Genomic DNA, 21699 nt, shown 5'->3' with positions numbered 1-21699 from the left:
CTATCAGTCTCAGTTAGACACTGTGTCATGCTGTACAGACCTTTCTCCTTCTAACCAGACAGAAAAAATGTAAGAAGTTTGGCTATTGTTCGGTTGTTGCAGCCAAAAGAACACTTCCAAGTATACTAAGTTCTCAGTTAAGTTCTACAATTGCATACAGGCAACTCAAGTTTATGTGGGGTGATATTGTGAGAGATAAATCTCCTACTCTGTTCAGCATGTTAAGTACATTATTTCAATGAATGCATTATTCTTCCAATTGGAATGTAAAAAGTGTCATGTATCTTTTTCTGTCCTTTATATCTGATTAAAACACATTGACAAAAATGTACTATTTGACCCTGCTATAACATTCTTACAATGAGCCTATTGCAAAATTCTGAAAAACTTGTGAAGAACCCTGGTTATATACACCTTAGCAACTAAGCTGACAGACGTGAAATTGGGTTTCCAATTCCCTATTTGCCGATTCTCTCTCATTTGTTTTACTTGCGGAATCCAATTACAGAAATGTGACAATAGATTTCACAAAGTGAGCCAGCTGAACTCAATGGAGACCTCTTAAACGTGCAGCTTAGATTTCCCATACTGCCATTTGTTTTGGATGGATTCACTATATGTTTAGCATTTACCTAGATTTCAAAGTGCCCTATTCATATGATGAACAGTTTATTGTTTTTCATTTGACAAGCCATGTTATCATTGCATTGCACGAACTGCAGATTTCACCATGGAGGTTAATGCTTGTTTCAAGTTCATTTTTAGAACATTTGAAAATATTTCCTGATGACCAATTGGTTTTCAAAACAGGCAACAAGTTTATATTTATAACTGGAATGGAAACAGTCCAGACTGTAAAGTTCTGTTTTGATTCAACAGACGGGGGAGAAGGAACAGTAGTAGAAATTGGGACTTAAAACATTATTTCCTTGGTCACAGTATATAAAATGAATGTGTTTTACAAGCATGCATCAACCTAATAAACAATGAGATAATTGTGGGTAACAAAGTTTTTAATTTATTAAGTATAGAGAACAAAAGATGATTTTCTAATAATAAAAAATGCTCTATTAAAGTTTGCCTGTCATCTTAAAACAATAAAAATACATATATTTGGGGGCAATAATATACAGTAAAGTTTAACAGCCACTAGAGGGTAAATGTATCAAGGTGCGATTTTACAAATCCAGCGATTTTCTCAGGAGAGTTGAAACTCGCAGATGCATGAACTAGAGATTTCATGTAAAATTGCCAGAGTTGTGTTTCCGTCAAAATCGCTATTTACAAAATCGATAGAGATCAAACTCTTGCTAGCAACGTGTTCTGTAATAGATCAAAGTAAAAAAAAAAAGCATGGGGTCCTCCCTCTATTCATTATTAACCCTAGTGCTACCAGACTACTGCTGGTTACGTGAAAATCAGGGAAAAAATTTGCCTGGGGTCCCCCCGATTTTCACTGAACCAGCACTAGGCAAACCAGCCGGGGTTGGTGGCACTATAGCAAGATAGGCAAGATGATTCAGGAGGTCCAGGGTGCAGGTGGGTGTGTGGGGACGGGGCTAGGCTAATTGCGTCATTAACCCTGACCCCAAAACGGACATCACTACTCTGGACCAATAAAAACAGGGGGTGGGGCAACGATGACACATCCATGACATCACTAGGCCCCACCCCCTCCATTTAGTTTACACAGCCGGGCAGGATCAGGGAGAATTGCCTGCTCTCCCTGGAGTTCGGGAGGACTCCCAGAAATTAGGGAGTCTCCCGTATATTCCGAGAGAGTAGGCAACTATGCATTATAGCAGGGGGGGCACTAATTAGCTAACTTCCTCAGCTGTTTGATGCTATGTAACATAGTAATAAAAAAACACATCAGTGGCTGCTGCTACGTGCCAGTGGATACTGAATTTATGCAAGGCAAAGATTAACTAGGGAAAAATTGAATTTTATATGGGAATTTATCTCACATACTTTAATTACACCATGAAAAGTTCATGTAATGTCTGAATAGGACTTGTGGATTTAGACTGTTTTCATGCAGATTAGTAAAGTTATAAATTAACAGTTATAAATAAAATTGGCTTTGAAGACTGTATTCTTCACCCTCTATTGACTTAAAGCTGGTAGAAGAAAATAATGAATACATTTAGCATGTGCCATATAATTGATTACTTTATAATAATCCAGGTGATTTCAGTGTGATTTAAGAACTATTTTCTTTACACCCACACACAGCTTAATGGAGAAATATAATGCTAACGTTAACAATAGTATAACTGAGGTGAATTTGAAAGTGGACACCACAAATTTGAACTTCATGGCTGTCCGCTTTATGATTTTTCAAAGCAGAATGTCTACCTTCCTATCCCCGTCAGCATTGAAATCCACGATAGCTGGATTTGTATATCAGGTGACAGAAGTATTAATAATAGCAGTTAAAGGCATATAGATGCCATAGCACATTCACATTTTGTTTAACTTACCAAGCTTGAGGCTATTTAAACTATTGTGGCAGAGAAGGATAATGCATTTTATGAAATATTGCTACATGAGTATAACTCTAGAATTAATAATGTGTTTGTTTCAAGTTTTAAAGGATTTGTTAACCTCAAAAATGTCATGTGCCCAGTTGTGCCTATTATAGGGGAATGTATGTGCTAGACATTATTTTGCTATCCTTTTGTACTGGCTCTGAGTAAACTCAGGGAGTTGTGTCAGCTCTCTATCCTATGTTCAGACTTTTCTGTCCTTGACCAGGCTCCTAATGATGTCATACCCGACCCACAATGATGTCACACATCACCCATGGTTTCTCAGCAAACTAATGGCTGAGAAACCAGGGGTGAAAACTGAATGGTTAGCCCTTACTAGCGCCATCATAGAGAGTATGTATAGTTCTATAGCAAGACTATCGTTACTACCTAAAGATTTACATTAAACAAGTAGGGGAAAAAATAAAATATAAGTCTCCCTTTAAAATATTGTACTTTTTTTGCCTTTCATTTAGACCAAAATAAACACTAAAATTAAAATTTTATTTTGTTAGCATATTTGCATTAGCTTTCTAATGACATTGAGAGCGCTTTGTAAAGACAGCCTTCTGTGGCTCCAGCATGGAAACCCAATGGGATGACATTTTTAATTTGATCCATGCAGTGTGCACATGCCAATCAAATTTTATTTATGGGACTAGTCGGGTGTATTTGTTTGTCATATCCCCTTGAACATCCATCTGTTACCTCAAATTATTTTTATGTAATTCAAGTTTATATAAGATTAAACAGTGGACTACAGAGATTGGGAGAAGAAAACAAATCTTCTATTATTACACTTTCTCTTTTAACGTGACATAAAACCACGTAGTAAATATAACCCTCCCGTGCCTTTTAAACTTGCTTTTATTTAGAAAGGGTTAAACAATAATGACAAAACTTTCCCACGCAGGTGTACAGTCAATGGAAAAAACTAAAACAAACTTGCCTGTCTGGCACTGACAAGCCTCATTATTCACTCTCACAGAGAGCAAAGTGCACTCCAACAGATGCAGCTACATCATTCTACACATGGAAAGTGCCCATTGATGCACTCGCTATGTAAAGCAATTAAATTTGCTAAAATGCAGTCTGAAAAACAAGCACTAAGAGCAAGCCAAATAAAAGACGTATTTCTAGTATGTTTATGGCAAATATGAAATTTGAATATTGGCTTGTTTAACTAATTACTTAAAAATGTTAGGGAAAAAGCAAAAGTTGTCAATATGCAACTTTGGCACTTGCCAGAAGAGACGATGTATTTAAGAATATATGTGGACTGGTCTGAACTTCCAAACTTTCATTAAAATGGCTTTCTCAGCCTCACTCAACCTTGTACTGCACACAATACCCACTACTGTATTAGCTGTATATGCTGTTGACACCAAAAGACACAAGTTCAAACCTTTTAGAGATTGTTTGAACGCCATAAACTGAATCTAAGTGGTGTATCAAGAAGAGCTTTAGTGTTTCAGGCACTTAAATGCGATATTTTCCACTCACAACTGCTCATCACTACAGGGACTTCAGAATGCTGTACCTTTCTTGCTGGAAAAGCACTGTATCCTAAAACATCATTGTTTAGCCATGCATCAGTTTTAAAAATGTAATATTTTTGATGCGCGTATATAATATTAACATAAATTAAATTAATATTATTCTATGCCGATGTAACCCCTTGCTACTGTGTGTAGTGTTGAGGTGCAAAGATTAGGCAGTGCACCTCCTTCTCAGCTCTGGCTAGCTCCTGGCGTGGACACATGCAGGTTATTTTTACAGAGTCTATGTGAAGATGTTGGTGATGTAACTGGGTGGTGCAGTGCATTCAGATGTCTCAATTATTTGGGCGCCAAAACAACTCTATATTGCAAAATAAACTCTTTATTTACACGCCTTCTTCACTCCTGCATATTCTTAAACAGTTGCAGTGATAAAATAAATATGTACAGTTCTTATATACATCTTCTGTCTCCTACTGCACAGTTCTTAAGGGCTACATGGACAGAATATCAATGGGGCAGTAACATCCAAAATGGTGGCTCTCTAGCTCACTCTCATCTCTCTCTCACAGCAGTGTTCACTCATCCTTCCTCTGTGGGGTGATATCTCTCTCCCCTCCTCTGTGGGAGTGATTTCTCTCTCCCGTCCACTGCGGGGGGGATATTTCTTTCCCGTCCTTTGTGGAAGTGATATCTTACTCCTGTCCTCTGCGGGGATAATATCTCTCTCCTGTCCAAAGCCTGCTGCCTATCCCTTCCATCATCCTGTCACATTCTGAGGTAATTTGTCCCTGAGATCTGCCCCATATCACTAGTATTCTGTCTGTCATGTTGTACTATGACCCCTGGTGGCAGCAGGCAATGGACCAGCTCCCCAGATTACAAGGGAGGTCCCAGGACCTCCTCCCATCTGTCCTGGGTCCCTGGCTGACACTCTTTCTCTCCACCACAGGTTCAAATCCCCTCAGCTCATACCAGCCTGATCTTGCTAAGAAACATTCCCAGGGTGTTTTCTCTGGGTCCTAGAGCAATGCCATACACTCAGCCACTGGGAGGTGTGAACAACAACACCAGAGGGGGTGTTACACCACATTTATTGTATTTGATATCCCAAAAACATGCCATGGCTTTTATAACACAAGCAAACCTAATGTTACCCATTTCATGTATTGTGTGTCTGCTTTTAAATGACTAATATTAGCTATAATCAAGAAACACTAACTTTAGTGAATTAGAAATGGAGCCCACTTTAGCTCACATTTTGGGGTACAGCATTGTGCAATTACAACCCATTCACTTCAAAGAGAAGTGTGTAACTTTGGCTAGTTGACAAGTCAGGTTATACAAACGCCTTAACAACGGCAGCTTCATCCATAGCACTAAAATTAAAACCACAGTAAAGAGCGCCAATCACCTTGGTTATAGCAAATAAAAATTAAAAATTAAACAGATATGTCAGAACACACTCAGATTCCTGGTAATAATTAAAAAACATTAATTTAACATAAAATTAATAAAATTAATTATGTCTATAACTATATCATTATTATCTACATACTTATTTAACATTCATATCACAGATAAAATACATACAAAAATGTATATGATGTTGGGGTTGTCCAAGATGGTAAGAACAATAATTACCAGATTATCTAATATAAAAATCACATATATATTATATATAATAATATCAAGTCCTATCTGGATATTGTTAGTAACTCAAACAGTACCTGGAGGGGTCGAGTGGCCAGCTCGCCCCACTCTCTAACTAAATCACTCATTATGTGATGGTTGTATGATATGCACTTGTCTGGAAATTCAAATATGCAGCTGAAGTGTCCAAACTGTAATTATACCTCCTTAAAACAAACCAATAGTTGGAAGTAGAATGACATACAGCACTTGCCAGGACCAATCACGGTCACCTGAGTATTGCTGCACATTAGGACGCTGATGGTTTTGGAAGATTTCCTTGGCACACACTGGGCACAGCTAACTTCAGGGCTGAGCGTCCCTCCATGCAAAAAGATAGCCAGATAAAATAGATACATCTAACACCAGATCTCCCATTTAGCACGTCCTTTCCAAATGCAGTAATCAATTAGGTAGGTAAAGGCTGTGCAATCACTTCTCTGTAGGTGAGTATATTCATCCATGAAAATGTCCACATCAATCAATATAAAAGACCACCTCAGTCTGCATTTCCCTACATTCATATATCAATAGTACCCCGTTCTGACACGTTTTGTCACACCTCTGTGACTTTATCAAGGATCCATTGCACTAGTCACATTTAGCGCACATTTTGCTTGTGTTCATGGGCTCCTGAAAACAATATGTAGGGGTAAATGTATCAAGCTGAGAGTTTTCCGGCGGGTTTGAAAAACCAATCAGATTCTAGTTATCATTTATTTAGTATGTTCTACAAAATGATAACTAGAATCTGATTGGTTGCTATAGGCAACATCTCCACTTTTCAAACCCACCGAAAAATCTCTCAGCTTGATACATATACCCCGTAGTGTGCCTATCAAAACAAAAAATGACAGTCAACTAGAAATAAAAAAGAGCATTCTTCTTTAAAACCTAGTCAGCTTCCAGTTATAAAAGGAGCTTTCTTTTAATAAAAAAAATATATAAAAGAAATAGAGCCTGGGCCAACAAATGACAATGATCTTTCGAAGTGATGTAAAAATGCTAAACAGAGATCAAAGTTAATTTTCTTCATACCAGCACATACAAAGTACTCACAATAAAGTGATTGCTAAACTGTGATATAGACATAACTATTTGCATATAAACAGATTTTTTTCATATTGTAACATAGAAGCTACTAACCAAGATCCCACAAATTTTTAGCTTGACTGGTCTTCCTGAAATGAAGACTTGGCAGAGATGACTGGCTTCCACATCTAAATTCATTCATTTTACATTTCATGCAAAGCGAAGCTAAAACGGTTTTGATTCTTGAGTAAATATATAAAGAAACACCATTTCGGCTTTTAAAAGCAGCATACTATTTCTTGTAGCAACAATCATTAAATCTTGAAATTTAAATGCCACTGGTTTGTGAATTAATGGACATCATCAGCTTGCTGAACATCCTATTATGGAGTTCAGATAGCCTTATGCATCACCTAGCTCCGCTTCATTTAGAAAAGGTTTTTTGTCACAATTTGTACTGTTTGCTATTACAATTTGATGATTGCAACAACTGAACACATGCTCAAAGCAATGTAAATACGTAAACAGCACTATAAAGTTGTGATCTTCAAGTACAAAGTCATGCTGATACCTAAAGTTTAAAATTAGAAGTATACTAGGGATCATTTAAGAAGCAAGAAAAATTCTTAGTGCATTATAAAACCTTATTTTCCATGTTATAATGTGATAAAAGTGCATATTAACCCATATCACCTGGATTAATACTGATGCAGTGGATGATGGGTGGATAGGAAAAGATAAGGACATTCCTCATACATAATTTTATTTGCAAGGGGGGAGGAGCACTTCGGAACATCGTGCCTCACGAAATCCACTTGTCTCACAATAAACTAGCTCTGATGAGACTTTGAAATATATGTTATCTCTGAGGTGTGGCATTGGATATGATATCATCTTTATTATTTATGTTTTCGGAAGTAGAGGAGCCAATCAGAGGAGCCCACTACTTAACACTAGAAGTGAATGTACACACAATGTACAACTTTGTTGCAAATGGGTGGAGATAGGACTAATCGGTGTTCTGATTTTGCATTACAGTTTTTTCTGTTGTAAATAAAAACAAACTGATTACAATCCTAACAGCAAAAGATGTTCTGTTTTTATAAAATGGTAATTTCAGAGTTGTCTTCCTGATGAGGTTCAAAAAATCTTCTTGATAATTTATTAGCCATTTCCAGACCCTGGTCAGTAAGAAATTATGATAATTCTTCTGTAAGAAAACATTTGGAGCCTGAGTCAAGTCCGAACAAAATAAAAAGAGCACGGAACTTCCGTGCTTCTAACCAATGTTCTGACCATATTCAGATCCACATGTATCTTAATATATGTTTCAATTTGATTCTGGGCATAAATCCTGTGACATAATCAGGGAAAAAGGTACCATCACCTGGGATAGATGACTTTGAACAGCAGCAATAAATCACGTAAATGCAGAATTTCTGGTATAACTGACCTCAGCCAGTTTTATTCAGCATGTGCAAAATAATAAACAAAACATAAACAAAAGCCTTGCCTGTCCAGCACTGTTACAATGTAGTAAGACCTATGTCAATCCCAATTGGCACTAGCAGACCAGAGGCGCGAAGTCTAATGAGTTCCTTGGTTTTCACCAAGAACCGCTGCAAGGCAGGATGGGCTTTGCTGCTGGGAACTCTCAGGTCGCGGCCCTCTGGACTGCTTTAGGATATAACAATAGGAAAAAGAGAGGTACCTTGAGATGTAGTCAACAAGGACTGGTGCATAAAATTTCAGCAGCCGTAGTTCAAAACAGGCAAAGTTCGGTACACAGGAGATCAGTAGCACTTGGTCAGCAACAGCCGGAGTTCGGTACACAGGGAATCAGCAGCACTTGGTCAGAAACAGGCAGAGCTCGGTACACAGGAGATCAGTAGCACTTGGTCAGAAAGAGGCAGAGTTTGGAGCACAGGCAATCAACAGTACAAGGTCAGAAACCGGCAGGGTTCGGTACACAGGCAATCAGCAGTACTTGGTCAGACACAGGCAGGGTTCGCTACACAGGAAATCAGCAAGATAGATACACATTAAGTAGAACAGGGAGTCAGTAGCTCGGCAAACTAGTTGCACTGACACTGTGCAAGTGGCAGTGCCAGCCTTATATAGGAGAGGACATTCAAAATGACTGCCCCGACAGTGTGGTCATGTGATCTGCCACCCGGAAGTGCTGTGAGCGGCTCGTAGAGGGCAGCGCTGGAGAAAGGATGAGGTAAGTTTGTTACAACACCTCCTGCACAAGGGTGGACTCCGAACACCCTAAAAGGGTTTGTTAAGAAATTTGTTAGGAAACTGTATGAGTATTCAAGGGGAATGTATGTCAGAGGCTTTAACCCAGGAGCGCTCCTCAGGGCCATTGCCCTTCCGGTCAACAACAAACTGTACAGAACCTCTGGATCTACAGGATTCCAATAGTTTTTTAACTTTATACTCAGCTTGATTTTGAAAAAAAACGGAGGCGGAGACTTCTTGCAAATAGAGAACTGATTCAGTACCACAGGCTTCAAAAGAGAAATATGAAAAACATTGAGAATTCGATGAGAAGATGGAAGTTTAAGCCTGTCGGCTACTGAATTGATGACCTCGGAAATAGGAAAAGACCAGATGTATCTAGGTGCTAGCTTCATACTGGGTATCTTTAAATGGATAGTCTTGGTTGCCAACCATACTTTATCTCCTGGAACCAATTTGGGAACAGAATGCCTCTTTTTTATCCTTGGAGCGGGTGTGGAGAAATTCTTCAAGTTGGTTCTGGTTTGGGTCCAAATGAGAGAGAAATTGCGTATAAGGGAGTCAACCGCAGGAACAGAGGATTTCGGAGTTTAAGAAAATGTAGAAGAGCTCGGATGTCATCCGTACATCACATAGAAGGAGGAATTCGCAATTGCCTCGGGAAAATGATTATTATGGGCAAATTCTGCCCAGTGAAGAAGTTCCACTGAATCCGTCTGATGGGTAGAGACATACATTCGACGGAACTTTTCAAGTTCATTATTGATCCGTTTGGTAAGTCCATTGGACTGTGGGTGATATGCTGAAGAGAAGTCCAGTTTAATACCTAATTTGGTGCAGAACGCCCTCCAGAATTTAGATATGAACCCATGGTCAGATACGATGTGAATTGAACAACCAGGTAAACAAAACTTCTACAATTCTAAACCCAAATGGGCAGAAACACCTGGCACTGACTATAGCAGTCTATACCTTGTGTAGTACAGATACAAAACCGATTCAAATAACAATTAATATACTTAGATAGGAAAAAAATGCTGCTTATTTATAGATGTTGTTGTGCATCAACTTCAATTATAATGCAAGAAAACAAAAAACAAAAATAAGTGCAAATAGATCCTATCTAATAAATACCACCATAGATTTAAAATATATAATAAAACTTATTTGTATAACCATTAATACATATATAAAGCAAAAAATGTAAAAGTAAGGAAATATTAAAACATACTCCACCAAACCAATAATGTGGACTAATTTTGGTCTTAAATTATGTTAAAATCACCAATAGTGCACATATATGGAAAAAAAAAGTCTCTGACAATAATTCATTGCATAATTCAGATTTTTTTTATCATAAGAGATCACTGGATTAGCCCACAGTAGAAGATATGATTGTATCTATTAAATTCCACACATTCGTTGTATGATATACACCACACAATTCCTTTTTCAGTCACAATCATTCATATGATACAGCTGTCAGTATAACAACCTGGAGACACAGATCATACTGGGCATACTAAGAAGCCCAAAGCTTGAATCGAACACAGCTGTATACGCTCGAGCTTGGCCAGTCCTTACTGTACATTGACAATATGCATACTCCCTTTACCCTCCCTATTTCACCCATGAAATCATAGGCTATATTAAGGATCCTTTCCGCTTGAAGAGGAATTGGGTGTTGCTGCATTCACTGGCATATAGCCCAGTTATAGACACTCGCATGGTGATTTTACGCAAACTACAGCACATATCGGCATTTATATTCCTTAATGAATCAGGTCTACTGACTATTGTTTAACCAATATGTTTTTTGTGAGGTAAATTTTAATGGATTTTGTCTTTACAAAAGGTGCAGGAAGTTTATCTTCTCAAATGTACATGTAAATATGTCACTTATTCTTATGTAGATGACCTGTTTTTGCAACTGGATTTACTTAACTGTCACCAATACATTGCCTTGCCATCAGCGTTTATTACCCTCAGCAATTACTTGGACTCTTATTCTCTTCCCTGGGTGAACTCATCAGCTCCTTCGGTCTCAAGTACCACCTTTATGCTGACAACACTCATCTCTACCTATCATCTCCTGATCTCTCTCCCTCCCTCCTCTCTAGGGTGTCCGCCTGCCACTCTGCCATCTCCTTCTGTATGGCACTACGAACACCTTGTGGTGCCCTATAAATAAAAAAATAATAATAATAATTAATAATACTCAACAGATCTTTACTCCTAAGCCCCTTTTTTTTTTTCCAAAAGACCCCGATCTCTTTCCTTGCTTTCAGTTCCTTGTCTCTCTCACCCATCCCAAAGCTTACTTACACTTTCCTTCTGAATCCTTTCATCTCTGACCACCATTATTCTCCTCACATCTCTAACTGTCACTTCCCTCCCTGGCCAACCATCCAAACACACCTTCTTTTTGGGTCTTCACTCTGCTCGCCACTTAGCTCCACTCCTTCTCCTTACAATTCCGGGCAACCCAAAGGCTCTCGAGAAATGTAGTTCTTGTTTTACTACAGTGCTGCGTGATCACGATCTGTGACAGCTGACACAATTATTCCATGGAGGTATGTTAAACACACTATAGCACTATACATAATGCATACATAGCAGCAGTAATTTATCCAGTAATAATATCTGCAGAAATATATTCAGCGGTAGGAGTGCGCCTAGAAATTGTATTCTGCACTGTAATAGGCAGAACAAAATAAATATGGCCAGTAACACAACTAACTCTAGAGGGTATTACATATTTATTTATTTTTTAACAGGTGGTGCAGAATCCATGCCAATGATCATTAACAGCAGCAAATATTTTGCACCAGGGGGGATGCAGGCACAGCAGATGCGCCTCCTAAGAGGTATATCTGCATCTGTTTCCACCCTAGAAAATTGTAAGGTGCATAAAATGCCCTTCCTGTACTCAGATTAAATTAGCTTCCCTCCCCAGTTGCCCCTCTCTACAGACTTAGATGTGCAGTGTTTGCAAAAGTACATTTTGCGCTTACAATTTGAACTTTCCAACTCTACATGATCCCTTGTATGTCCATAAAGGAAATTGAATTGCATATTTGACAAAATTTGTACAGTCAAATAAATTCTGTATTTACATTTTAATGGTTTACAAGCATATTATTAAATCTTACAGAATCTTTAGAGAAAGGTAACACTGGTAAATAAGGAAATGTACTTGTATAATACAATAAAAACTTGCATACATAAATCAGAATTTCAAAAGATATCATGAATACTTTATTGTTATACATAAAACCTGTAAAATAGTATAAACCTAATGAACTAATTCCTACAGTAAGTTTGTAGCCATGGAAACTTTACAATCGTGATTCCAAATGTCTGCTTCCATTTTTTTAAGCTGTACTACAAAATTTAGTGTTTGACTTGAATTTCTTATCATTGGCTACATCATATTTTTATATATTCATATTAATAAATAAACCAGTGTATATTTTAGGTGTTTTATAACATAATTGGGCACCTAACCACGCAGGAAGTACGTTTTTATTTATCTTATCCCTAATACTACTGGAACCCAATAAATTCTTCACAAGTTTGATAACATACGTTACCCATCAACATGCTTGGATGCTGTGACTAACGATTATTAGTGTCATGTATCAGCAGAATAATCACTGTACACAATTTTAACAAGAAATCATTTAAGTAATAATCTTAAACAACTACTCTGTAATATCTGATTCTTAGACAAACCCAATTATAAATATACTGCATATTGCTGATATTAATAAAGGTACTGTGTGGGACACTATATAATAAGTCAAAGGAGTCTTAATGTATCAATTCTTATGGGCACAACATTGAATTAATAAATGAAAGCAGACAGATCTACATTTCACATCAGAAAGATAATGCCTAAATCTTTCTAAGAATAATAAAACTCTATAGACCTTTCATCATTATTCAAGGCCAGATATGCCTGATTTATTACACTAATAAGTATGTGTGTTGTGTTACTGTGTCCTTGTTCAGAATGCATGATTCATAAGCAGTAACCTGGTGTGCACAGACCTTGCAAGAAAAAATAATCATGAGACAATTCTACTCCATGCTAGTGCGATGCAAATGACTGTGTCAGTAGTAAGAGCAGCTACAAATTTCCGAAAGATCCATACACTTAGTGATTTCAAAACACATTAAAGGCAGAGACATATTGAACTTCAACACTCCTGTGAGTACCTGGCCAAACCATCACTTTTGGGGTTAACGACTGTTTTGCAGGAACCTTCATATCTGTGCAGTACAATTTGTCCAAATGCGCTCAGGGCAACTGTGAGGTACTTTTGGCCAATTTTATAGTATGACCCCGCAGCTATCTGTAAATAATCCCCTAGTCTCTCTGAAATAAATCTTCCTGAAATACCAAGGAACATATTGAACCCTCTGGAATAGATTAGAATTTGGCTTGTTATACAGCTGCATGTAAATCAGATATTTTGCGGGTGACCATACACTTGCTTTGTAATTTATGGGTATGTGAGAAGTGATTTTGCACATTGATCATGTTTCTGTGATTTAAAAGGACTCTCGGATGCTAGGCATGAATACTTGATCTTCCCATTTCACATAACTGTAACTTATAATAGGGCTACATAGGAGCACAAACAAAAACACAAGCCTCACATCCAATCCAGTTATGTCTGAAAGACATACTCAGCTGCTGATATATTTCAGAACGTGCCCCATTCTTCTCCAGAGCCTGGTGATATAGCTTTTCTTTCATTCTTTGCATCACAAATGGACTTTAAAATAACTTTTCAACACTGAATATCTGCAGTAAAAAAACTTATTTTTTTCGAGTTTAACATGGAAACAAGAGAAAAACTTTTACTTGTCCAGTTTTATTCAGCTTATGTTATACCCAACTACTCTTGCTGTAAAAACATGATCTTCTAAAGGAGCTACAAAAAGAGAACAAAGCACATAAAATAAAAAGATAAAGATATAATATGCTATATCAGAGGCAAGTATATGTGTGTATAATACTTATAGTCAGAAGATCAGGGGCGCACCCCAGAGCAGAAGGGGTTATCGAGTGCATGAAAACCCCCCAGGACCAGCCACTTTGCAGCTTGTGGGCAGATAGTTTCTGATTGTTTCTATCTGCACTGTCTTTCTCCCCTGCTGTGTGTCCTTGCCCCCTCTCTCCCCTGCTGTGTGTTCCTGTCCCTCTTTACATGGCTTTGCTCAAAAAGGGAGAGCTGCATGCAGTGCACACAGCATTGCCGTGTAAACAGGGCTGCCAAGATACATTTTGGGCCATGGTACAACACCTTCATGGGCCTCTCCCCTATAGTCATCTAAAAGGGAAACCTATGTGCCGCTGCACTTTGCCAACAGGGGCAAATCTAGACTTTTCTTTTAGGGGGGGGCAGTTTATAGATTATCCCTGACCCCTCTTTCTTCTCCAGTCCTGACTCCTCCCCCTCTCCAGTCCCGACTTCTCCCCCTCTCCATTCCCGACTCCTGTAGACCCTGTGCCCTACAACACTATGGGGCTAATCTAATTCAGCCACGTTATTCTAGGAATAACGCGGTGCTAGCAATATTAACATTTATACAGTAATTTTAACCCAGATTACTGCTTGCGACTCCCACAAAAATCAGCGTTAAAGATAACTGTACTAACAGTAATAATGAGCAATATTACCGTAGTAACAGTCAGGTTTGTTCATTGCTTTATTTTAAATAAAACACTGTATAGCTATACAATCACAACAATAAGAGCAACAAATAACAGATATGTATGCCCCATCATCACACTGCTGCCCCCTTCATCCCACCTTCACCACACTGCTCCCACCTTCACCGCACTGCTCCCAACTTCATCACACTGTTCCCACCTTCACCACACCACTGCTCCCACCTTCACTTCCGGCCAGTACCTTTCAGTTTTTTTTCCCTTTGCTCAGGATTTTTGTTAAAACTCTGGAGTCAGTAGTGTGCTAGGGAGGGGGCCCCCACCCGGGCCCCCACCCTGGATCCGCCCCTGGCTGCCAAAGGGTTGTGTCCGTACCATTGGAGGTGGGGCTGTGCATCATTGGGAGCATGCCTAGGAAGGGAAAAGCGCAAGGCAAGGAATAATTTAATATATCCTCATTAGAGGGTACAATCATTTGGCGCTACAGGGCTCCCGTAGTCTAGGGACGGAGCCATCTAGCACTGTCATTACAGAAATGCCCATCATCTTTACTCATATATGCGCCCTGTGCCCAGCAGCTTTACTCACACATGTACCCTCTGTCCACATGCTTTTCTTATAGATGCCCGCCCCCTGTGCCCAGCAACATTACTCACACAAGTCCCCCTCTGTAAAGCAGCTTTACTCAGACATCCCCCATCTGCCCACATGTTTTACAAACACATACTCATTATGCCCACATGCTTTACTTACACATGCCCGCAACCTGTACCAAGAAACATTGCTCACACATTCCCCCCTCTGTCCAGAAGCTTTACTCACACATTCCCCCTCTGCTCATATGCTTTACATACACATACTCACTCTGCTCACATACTTTACACACATTACCCCCTCTGCCAAGAAGCTTTACACACATACCCACTCTGCACACATGATTTACATGCACATACCCCGTCTGCCAGATAGCTTTACACACACATACCCCCTCTGCCAAGCAGCTTTACTCACACATGCCTCACCGATGCGCACATGCTTTACTCACACATACCCTCCTCTGCCCACATGCTTTACTCACATGCCCCCTCCTTATCACATCACCCCTTCTTCTTACCTTTTCCTCCACTGCACAACACACAGTAATGGGAATCTAGCAAGCCCGCCTGCACTGTGTGTCATGTGACTGCAGCAGTCACATGACCTGCTGATGTCACAGTGACCGGGATCTAGCCACTGCCTTATGGAGATTTTTGTGTGTGTATGTTTCCTGGGAAGGGGGGAGGGGATATGTGGGCAGGCAGCCTGTTTGGTCCCTGTGTAGACTGTCACAGTTCATAGTATGCGACTTGACAGACTATGAAAGGACCACACAGACTGCCTGCCCAACACCCCCACGACCCCCTCCTCTTCCCAGGAAACACAGACAAACAACAAATCAGAAAAAAATTAGATTAGTAAAAGAAAAAGAAAATAAAATGTTGGTAGTCTGCAGTGCAGGGTCGGGCCACCTGGCATACCCCTGCCCCGGTAATCACTACCCACCCTTCCCCCCCCCCCCTCGGTGCCCCTGTGTGTACATGATGGGGATAGGAGGAGTAGGAGAGCAGCAAAACACTGTTTAAAATTAGAGCCATGTCCCCATATATGCTGGTCACACCCAATGGCGGCATGGATTGGAAACCCCTTGCTTCAAATCCTGCGTTTACTCCTGGGACTTGTCATGGAAATAGTCACTGACTTGTGACGTGTGGAAGGTAAAGCAAGGCAAAAATGGATTGTCCACACCAAGATGTCCCACTGCTGACCCAATTAAATGCACAAGTCAATTCCCATACACTCAAACCAGCGCTGACTGTCTTTAATGCCTTATCTGGCACACAAAGGATGATGAGGTCAGTTCAAACAGTAGCAGTGGAACAGCTCAATTAGGTCACATGCAGAGGTATTCTGTGCATCCCCATGTTGTGTATAGAAGCAACAAGGAGCATGGGGTCCCAGGTGAAGACTTTATTTTAAGGACAAGACTTTATCACACTCTGGAGGAAAGCCCCAATAGATGTGTACCTTTTACATGGCAACACTACCCTTCATCTTTGGAGGAATGCTAGACAGCTCCTCTTCCTACTGTGTGCTGGTAGAAATGATCCTTACTTTGGCAGAAAAGTTACAAAAGTTGCATCCTACAGAAGTATAGATATAGCTATTTTTCACCTGGTAACAATAGTGCACCTTCTCTCAGAACATACAAGATAGTGGCAGTCTTTTATTCTGACTTGTGGGACATCCACTCCTTACATTTTTAACTTTACACTGCATTCAATTAAGATGTTCTACAGAACAGCAAGACCTTCAACAGAGGAAGTGGACTGAAACGGGAGCATAAACTATATAGAACCAACCAGGCTCCACAAAGAAATAGGGAAGGAGCAGTTGAACAGTCTAAATAGCCTAGAGCTAAATACTCCCAGGGGGCAGAGACTTAGCTTAGGGAGATGCTCATACATATGCATGTATAAGTGATATTAGTATTTATAAACTTTCATGAGTTTGTAAAGCTCAGAAATAGCTTTTTGGAAGCCAACATTATCCTTGAAAGTCGACTGAATTCAAAACTGTTTCTAGGACCATGAAATAGATTTTGATTGACTATATGAAACAAAATTAGGTTTCACTGACAGTGTTTTTTCAGTATAAGAATGGATGAAACATATCAAACATCATTGTTGATGCCTACTAAATCCACAGTAACATGTTTTTATTAAAGTTAGGAGAGTTACACAAAAATCATATAACATTGGAGACTTATTTAACATGACCTTCAATTTAGTAGTATGTGCTTGTGGTGATATAGAATAGATACTGTACAGCCAAAAGCTACACTTGGTCAAACTAACTTAGAAATAAAGGAAACTGAGATGTTGGTACAGGGGAATAAAGAGGACAGTACACCCTGCCCTTCACTTTCAGATAAACATTTTTTTTACTGGATTCAGTAACTAATAATACTGTTTAGTTTCTGATGATATACGGTATGATAAGTGCACTTTCAGCAGGGAAAGACTGACAGCATTGAGAAATTCTGCCCATTTAAAAAAGTGGAGGACATTGGTGATATGCAGTCCAATGCTCTGAAGCTTCATAACTAAAAGTTCATTTTAAGCATATTTCATTTAATCCTTAATAGCATATTTAATGTGAATTAATGTTAAATTAGATATAAAAAGTGTGTCAGTGTACTACTATAGTATTTTTCCCTGTAAGGATTCAACCGGCTTTTATGCTTTACTCGTCCAACATTAATTTGTCTAAATTGTTACCATCACTTACAATGTAATTATATTAGATCATTTTCTTACATGTATCTCCCAAAGCCAAAATGCATTACACAATATTTTTTTTCATTTGAAATATACCTATCATGTATTTACTTAGTAAATGTAACTATAGTGACTACATTTGTTTAAAGTAATTTTAAGTTATACTTTGTGTGTTAGTTCCCCTTTTTACTTCTGTAGCCCATGGTCAGATTTGTCCAAGGAGTGTAGAAGATTGGAAAATTTTGGTAAAGGAGATGGCTGTAAAGTTTGTGTATTCTAATGAAAATTGTGTTTTAAAATTTTATCAAATATGGGGTAGTTGGACTGATTCTATATATACGACAGGGCTAAATTATACATATTCTGATTGATCTTCTGGGACCTAGAAACTGCTAATAATGCAGTTAAATTGCAAGCCATATGTATCCATTCAGTTATTCAGGATTTTTGTTTTTTATTGTTTGTTTTTGGAAATGTGTACTATTGGAAATTGTTGATATTGCTAATTGTATTTGCCCTAGAAGAGCTTATAAAAGATTATTTGCTCATGGGTTATTCCCACTGACTCTATTACTACATCTTCAATTAATGACTGTTTTATGTAGCTGTTTTGTATTATAGTGGAAAATTGAAATGTTGAAGAAAAAAAAACCTAATAAAAAATGGGGGGATATTAACTGTAGACTTATATGCCTGTAGCATACATGTCAGGTTTACTTTAGGCTTATGCCAGAAATACAGACACATACACACAGGGCCGCTGAGAGGGGGGGGGGGAGCGGGTACTAATTACCCAGGCCCGGGCATGTCAGTTTTTAATGCCGGGTGTGACATCATCACGTCACGCCCAGCATTCAGTCAGTCTGGAGCAATGGAGCACAGAGGAGCAGAGAAGACAAGAAAGAAGAGAGAAGAAAAGGTAAGTGAAGGGAGTAAAACGGGGGGGGGGGGGTTAAAAAACAGGGGGGCCAGCGTGACACAGAGGGGTTAAAAATGAGGGACAAGCAGCATAGTACAGGGGGTTAAAGAAAAGAGGGACAAGCAGCATGGCACGGAGGGGTTAAAAAATGAGGGGCAACCAGCATGGCACAGGGGGTTAAAGAAAAGAGGGACAAGCAGCAGGGCACAGGGGGTTAAAGAAAGGAGGGACAAGCAGCATGGCACAGGGGGTTAAATAAAAAAGGGACAAGCAGCATGGCACTGGGGGTTAAAGAAAAGAGGGACAAAAGCAGCTTGGCACAGGGGGTTAAAGAAAAGAGGGACAAACAGCATGGCACAGGGGGGGTTAAAGAAAGGGGCAAAGGCAGCATGGAGGGCGCAGTGTGATCATAAGGGGGCATAGCATGGTGATGATAAAGGGGCACAGTAATGTGTGTGTGATGGCACAGAGCTTTTGGCAATGTAGTGTGTGTGAGGTAGATGGTGGCTAATTAATGGCTGCTATTTTGTTTCCAGGGTAATGGGAATACTATTTTAATGTTGGGGCTGGAGGAAAGCCTAATTATTAATCATGGATGCTATTGATTTAATGGTGGGGCTGGCTGTAATTTTCTAAATGTAGCCATTTTTTTTCCAAACAGGTCCTCCAACATTCCAGGATCCAGATAAGCCGCAACTAAAGAAACCAGCAGGCACATGTGGTAAAAGTGAGAACAGGTAGGACAGAGCAGCATAGTGTGTGAAATGTTGTGATTCTAGTAGGGACAATGCCAATATTTGGTGAGTGTTTGGTGAGCCCAGTGAGCGCAGGCCAAGACTGAACTCTTTCTGTACACACTGCATTCTTCCTATACTGCACAAGGGTGCTAGATGTCCTGAAAGTCAGGAGTGCTTGGACAAATGTCACGCTCCGGGGAATTCAGGACCCAGTGATTTTATTGTGCTAGCTACGCCATAACGGTGCATTGCCACGCCCCCAATTGTGTGACCACACCCCTCAAAAAATTTGCGCCGCCTAAAATGTTTTCGGTTACTCAACTATAAGGGGGGGCCCCATGAATTTGTTGTACTGGGGCCCTGAATTCCTCTTGGCAGCCCTGCATACACACAACCAGGTCATGAGCACAAAAAAGTTTGCTACCGTTTGTTTTATTAGCAAAAAAACACATTCATACTCCTCAAGTATGGATAACAGTAAAAAAAAAATGACATTTTAAAATACTGTTATTGTGAAATGGTATTGGTCTAGTGCTCATTATAGATACTGCACCTGACTCATTAAGAAGAGCAAAGCAAAAAAAATGAGTATCTTTGCACCTTGGCAAAACCATGTTGTATTGGAGGGGGAGCTAAATTTAAAATGTGGGGACAGATATATGGTTGGGGAAGGGCATGTCGTAGATCAACTTTAAATTTCAGTGTAAACATAAAGCTATCAAATATTTCTATGATAAATGTAAAAATAGCCAGTATTTAACTTATGTGCAAAATAATAAACTAAAAGATAACCCCTTGCATTATAACATGGTTTTGTCCAGGAGAAAGCTCATTTTTTTTGCCATACTTTCCTTAATGAATCAGGCTCACTGTGTATATAGGCACTATACCTCCATCAAGATGGTAGCCAATATGGTCCCATATACAACCACTTAAAGTATTTTCAGACACATACATACAATAATAACACAAGTTTTCTGGTCTTTTCACGCTGCTTTGTCCAAGTACTACATGGGTCAACTCTTGTATATCACAATCTAGTAGGATGTGATTCTTGGCATAACAAGGGGATTAGAATTTATTCATGTATCCCCTTATGCAATGATGATCTGCTGGAAGCCGGCAAGTCTCTATTATCTGCATATATATCAGGATGATTCCTAAACCCTGTATTGCTGGCTGTTGCTGGGCCCTTTACAGTTCACCTAGAGCATTCTCTCCTGTCTTCCTTCTCTGACTCTGGTCTAGAGTCCCTCTGGTGAATAGAGGAATGGTAGAGGTCTGTTGGCTGAGCCTTTCCAACAGTCTTAAGCTGGCTACACACTGATGTAATCTTACTTCACATGCAATTTCTGTAACGATTTTGCCAACAACTGAAAGCTCTGATGATCATGTCGATTCATCTAAAAAAGGGAACCGCAGTAGAATTTCAAATCCTCCAAAGAACTGGTAATGCAATGTGGACTGGTATAAAAATCAATTTATAAAAATAAATGCATATTAAAAACATAGACGTTACTCAGTATGCATACACAAACAAACAAATTCCCATCTTTAAAGGAGTATCAATGATAAGGTGCACCTATAATAAATTTTGATCCAATCAAATAATTTCTCCACGTTTGATGGTTTATGTTATAACAATGCCGTGCTTAATTAAAGCTCACTTTGCTGGTCTCCGTACAGCCAAACAATATATGTTGCAATAATGCATAGATAGCCGGAGTAAAAAATGGTCCGTCAGCTTAGATATCACAATTTGGACATTCCCAAACCTAGATAAAATCATGGGCCGTCTCTTGTAGTGTAATAAAGTCTACTCAAAAACAGAAAAAACAGCGCTAGGAATACATACAGGTGTAGCCAATTAAAATAGGTACAAGGACCAAGGCAGAATAAATATTGACAATTTATTATAGACAGATATAGAAATCCAATATAAAAACAGGCGATATGACTCCTATTGTAAAAACAGTGGATCTGTTTGTTCTATGGCAATTTATTGAAATGAGGCAATTTGAGCATAAAAAATCACACTAACTCGT

The sequence above is a fragment of the Mixophyes fleayi genome, chromosome 5, assembly GCF_038048845.1.
Source record: "Mixophyes fleayi isolate aMixFle1 chromosome 5, aMixFle1.hap1, whole genome shotgun sequence".
NCBI classification, from domain to species: Eukaryota; Metazoa; Chordata; class Amphibia; order Anura; family Limnodynastidae; genus Mixophyes; species Mixophyes fleayi.
Note: the sequence above shows the minus strand (reverse complement) of the source record.